Source organism: Palaemon carinicauda, chromosome 21, assembly GCF_036898095.1.
Source record: "Palaemon carinicauda isolate YSFRI2023 chromosome 21, ASM3689809v2, whole genome shotgun sequence".
Classification (NCBI taxonomy): domain Eukaryota; kingdom Metazoa; phylum Arthropoda; class Malacostraca; order Decapoda; family Palaemonidae; genus Palaemon; species Palaemon carinicauda.
The window spans coordinates 111,250,470-111,256,143 of record NC_090745.1 but is presented as its reverse complement, the minus strand read 5'-3'; positions in this window follow the sequence as shown (position 1 = coordinate 111,256,143).

The following is a 5,674-nucleotide window of genomic DNA, read 5'->3' as shown; positions in this document are numbered from 1 at the left end:
GACAAGCAGGTTCGACAACCTGGTTCGATGAACAGTTTGGCCTTGTAAACCCCGGTAAGACTAGTTCGGTGTGAAGTACCTTTTTAGCGGATAGAATCTGTTGTTTAAAATTCTCATGACTATAATATTCAATTCATCATCGATGTAATAATCTGTGTTTGTTAATAAAACGAGTAAAGCTGAAGAAAATGTATTGACATAATTTACTTTTACGGATTTTGCTTGTGTTCCTTCCGTGAATAATCGGTGATACAAGCATCGCTCTGTGCACGTGCGCGCGCAACTTTTTCAGCAGAATTAGTGCTATTGATAATAATCATAAATAAAACATATATTGGAAATTTGGTCGTGGTAACATGCCCAACTGGGAATTAAACTTGAATGTTTTGTTTCATTTCAGTAGGATTTACGTTACTGAACTCAATAAATCACGATTAGCAATTATTGCTAATCAATAGATATTTCCTCTCATGCAAATTTCTTTTTTTTTTCAATTCGCCAAAATAAGATTTTTCCTATTGGCTGAGCTTTGCGTTGCTAATTTGATGACGTCCAATTTTTTCACCCACCAAATAAACTGCTCTCGACAAAAAACATTTCAAAGGATCAGTTTCCGTGGGTGACTGCATTTTGGTTTGGAGGCAAAACAAAGTTTTAATTTTTCAAAACATTGGACTGGTTTGTATTGGGCTGGGCTGGTTTTTTTTTTATCTGCATCAAGCGTATTGTTGTACTTGAAGACATTTTTAAAGCTTCAGATAAATAATAATAAGTCAAAGGATTACTAAGTGAACGGATACAAAGTAATTTTTTTTCTTTTTTTTTTTTTAAGGAAAAGGCAGTTTCCTTTTTTATCAGCTAAGTCTATAACCACGTATAACTATAACTATATAACTACAACTATATAATTTTTCGAAGAAATAAGTGAATTGATAAGTACGTGAACGGGTACAAAATAATTGACTTTCTAAGGGAAGGACAGTATTAATATTTTCAGTTAAATATATAACTGCATTTAGCTATAAAATGGTATTTGATGAATAATTTTTATTATGGAGAAATAAAATTGATTAAATAAGAAATACTAAACCACAGTGATATCTCTAGTTAGTTCCCTTACGTTAAAGATCTTTACTCCAAATATTCTCCGCAAGAATTTATAATTATCAGCTTTTTGTACATAATTATGTGATTTCTGAAGTTTCAAGGAGAGGGAAGGGAAAGGGGAAGTGATGCAAGTGGAATGAAATAAAATGAAATAAATGAAGCATGTAATGAAAGAAATCACTACTCGGAGATAAGTGGGTAAGTGCTAATGCTTCTAACAGCAAATATAAGGAAATGGGAAAGGAAAACAAAGTAAGAGATTAAAATAATTTTAGATTTAACGTAAAAATTTGATACAGTAAATTAGGACGCAATTACTAACGATGCAATCAGTCGTGCAAAATAAGATGAATTTTCAGTGCAATAAGTTTGAAAAAATATAATATAATTGTAAAAAAAAGAAAAAATGTCGCTGTATTCTCTTAATAAAAGGAATACCAGTATTCAGAATATCACTATGATCTTCAATGAAAAGATAGTCGGAATATTTTCATGGAAAATCCAGTCAATAATGATTATAGAATACCATTCTTAGATGGTTTTAAGGAGGGCTTGGAAGGAACCTGTTAAGGGGGGGGGGGGGAGATCGAAAGGGAGGCAGAGAATTGATTGGCGAGATAAGGTGAAGGATGATATGGAGAGAAGAGGTTTGGTGGAAGAGGATGCCTTTGATAGAAGGCATTGAAGAGGGCCCCTTACTATTATTATTATTATTATTATTATTATTATTAGCTAAGGTATAACCTTAGTTGGAAAAGCCATATGCTATAAACCAAAGGGCTCTAACAGGGAAAAATAGCCCAGTGAGGAAAGCAAATAAGGAAATAAACGATATAAGAAGTAATGAACAATTAGAATCAAATATTTTAAAAACATTAACAACATTATAACAGATATTTCATATCTAAAATATAAAAGGACTTATATCAGCCTTTTCAACATAAAATCATTTGCTGCAAATTTGAACTTTTGAAATTCTACTGATTCAACTACCCGATTTGGAAGATCATTCCATAACTTGGTCACAGTTGTAGGGATAACTGTGGGAAAGAAGAAGAGTATCAGATGGTTTTATCCTTCATATTGTATCCTGTTTTGTGGTCATTTATTCTTCACCAAACTTTTAATTGAGCTCCACAAGGTACTAGAAGAGTTGGAAGACCCAAGCCTACATGGCTTAGGACTGTAAAGTGCGAAGTAGGAGATGATGAATGGAGAACTATTGTTTCAAAAGTTCAAGATAGAGATGACTTGCGAAATCTAACCGAGGCCCTTTGCGTCAATAGGCGTAGGAGGAAGAGATGATGATAATGATGATTCTTTATATCCTATCATCGTTCAGATTATTTAATTTTCATGCCTTTTTACACATTCAAACAATTTATTCTTCACATTATATTCCAGATTCAAAGAATTTATTCTTCACATATTCCAGATTCAGAGAATTTATTCTTCACATCATATTCCAGAGTCAAAGAATTTATTCTTCACATCATATTCCAGAATCAAAGAATTTATTCTTCACATCGTATTCCAGATTCAAAGAATTTATTCTTCACATCGTATTCCAGATTCAAATATGTTATTTTCCATGTATTCCAGTTCCAGATGGTTTACCATTCATATCGTATTCCAGTTCCAGATAATCTATTTCTCATTTCGCATTCCAGCTCCAGATAGCTTATCTTTCGTATCATAAAGTTGACTAAGAATGCTCATTCAGATGAGATTTCTTAAACCTGGAAACTTTCTCGAAAGTGCCCAACCTAAATTTATTACCCATCTCATGATGATAATAATAATAATAATAATAATAATAATAATAATAATAATAATAATAATAATAACGATGATGTTTCGATGGATAACGATGATGATAATAATAATAATAATAATAATAATAATAATAATAATAATAATAATAACGATGATGTTTCGATGGATAACGATAATAATAATAATAATGATGATAATAATAATAATAATAATAATAATAATAATAATAATAATAATAATAATAATAATAATCTAACATTGAGAATCATTAATACGTCATAATCGTTAATCCTGTTTGAAAGAAATGATAGTTGTATCCAGCGAGTTGTGTATTGTATAGATTTCCAGTTAGTTTTTTTTAAATAATCCGGGAATAATTATGTACAAAAATGTTATATGCATGTGTATGTGTTTTATGATTATCAATATTCACATACACATGTATATACAGTAAACACACTATATATATATATATATATATATGTATACATATACAGTATATATATATATATATATATACACAGTATATATATATATATATATACACACAGTATATATATATATATATATATACAGTATATATATATATATATATATGTATGTATGTATATATATACATACATGTTTGTGTGTGTATGTGTACGTATGTGCGTACGTTAGCACACAATTCAATCTTAGAAAATTAATTATTTTACTCTTTTTTTATTATAGGCGTAAATCCAGCCAAATTTGCCTTGGCTTCACCTTTATATACCTTCAGTAATCCTTACTAACCCATTTTTTAAAACTCATTATCCTTCCCTGGATGCAGGTGATGGTTAGGATAAGCATCCCGTTTCAAAAATATATCCAACTTATAATCATGTTTTTATCCGGCCAAATATTTTCACTCTGTTTATTAAGCCAAAAATAAAATTCCCAGCCGTCTGATTACGTTGCGTTATAAAGCGTGTAATTACCTGCGTATTCCTTTAATTACGGGTAATTTATGGGAAATATTTCGTTGGAATTACCCACATAATGATCTACTTTTTGCTTATGATAACACGGTCAACAAATTATCACAAAGCCAAACGGGTTATTCATGCATTTTTTTAGACGTAACCCAGACCAGTCTTCTCTCTCTCTCTCTCTCTCTCTCTCTCTCTCTCTCTCTCTCTCTCTCTCTCTTTTTATTATTATTACTATTATTATCATTATCATTATTATTAGTATTATTATTATTATTATTATTATTATTATTATTAGCCAAGCTACATCCCTACTTGGAAAAGCAAAATGCTATAAGCCCAAGGGCTCCAACAGGGAAAAATAGCCCCATGAAGAAAGAAAATCAGGAAATAAATAAACGATGTGAAAAAAAATAACAATAAAATGCTTTAAAGACAGGAACAATATCAAAACAGATATGTCATATATAAACTAAATAAATTTTTCTAATTAAATTAGTGTATTTCCGGAATTTCTCTCTCTCTCTCTCTCTCTCTCTCTCTCTCTCTCTCTCTCTCGCCTTTTGATTCATGCTAATTTAAATCATGTCTTTAATTTTAATGCAACATATGTCTTTTTGGAGATGATTTATGATTGGTCAAATTAAGTGAATTATTTTCTTTTCATGGTTTATTTGCTTTTCTTATTTGTCTTATCGATTATGAATTAGTGTCAGATCGGAAATCTTGCTCTGATTTATTATCTCTCTCTCTCTCTCTCTCTCTCTCTCTCTCTCTCTCTCTCTCTCATGTTTGTTATCTAATAATTGTTATTATTGATATTATTATTATTATTATTATTATTATTATTATTATTATTATCAGCTAAGCTACAACCCTAGTTGGGAAAGCAGGAAGCCATAAGCCCAAGGGCTCCAACAAGGAAAAAATAGCCCAGTGAGGAAAGGAAATAAGTAAACTACAAGAGAAGTAATGAAAAATTAAAATAGAATATTTATTGAACAGTAACAATATTGAAATGGGTCTTTCATATATAAACTATAAAAAGAGACTTATGTCAGCCTGTTCACCATCAAAATATTTGCTGCCAGTTTGAACTTTTGATTAACTTTGGATTAACAATAGAGAAATTTGCAATGATTTTAGTAATAAACTTTCAATGTCGATTTTCTTTAGCAATCTATAATTAGTGACTTATTGACGTACTAATGGTGAATAGCCTTTGGCTCCAACACCAGGCATATAATCCTAACCTATGCATACAAAAAAATGTGACATTCTAAGAGAACACTTTCATTTGGGTGATCACAAAGAAGGTAATTTTTAATACTTTCCTTATTAAACATTGTTCCGTGTTTTCCTTCGTTTTTCTGATGTTTAATGAACCGATTGATAGATAGGAGTTATGATTTTATTCTCGGAAAAACATGATTATTACAACTTGACAAGTGAGACTTATGAAAATTTTTAAAATTATTATTTTAATTAAATTTCCATTAAACTCCTCCGATTTTACAAGTACTCTTTCCCGTGAAGATTCTGTAAGCGAATAAAAACCATAGTCCCAAAATCTTGATAGTTGTTCCCCCTGAAAGGGTTGTGGTGGCCGATGTGATAACGTCCCTGAATGGTGAACGCCAAACTGCGGTTCGAGTCCTGCTCAAACTCGATAGTTTCCTTGGTCGCTGCAACTTCACCATCCTTGTGAGTTAAGGATGGCAATTTGTGGGGGAGCTTATATGCCTATCTGCTGAGTCATCAGCAGCCATTGGCTGGCGCTCCTTGGTCCTAGCTTGGGTGGAGTGGGGGCTTGTGCGCTGATCATATGTATATATGGTCAG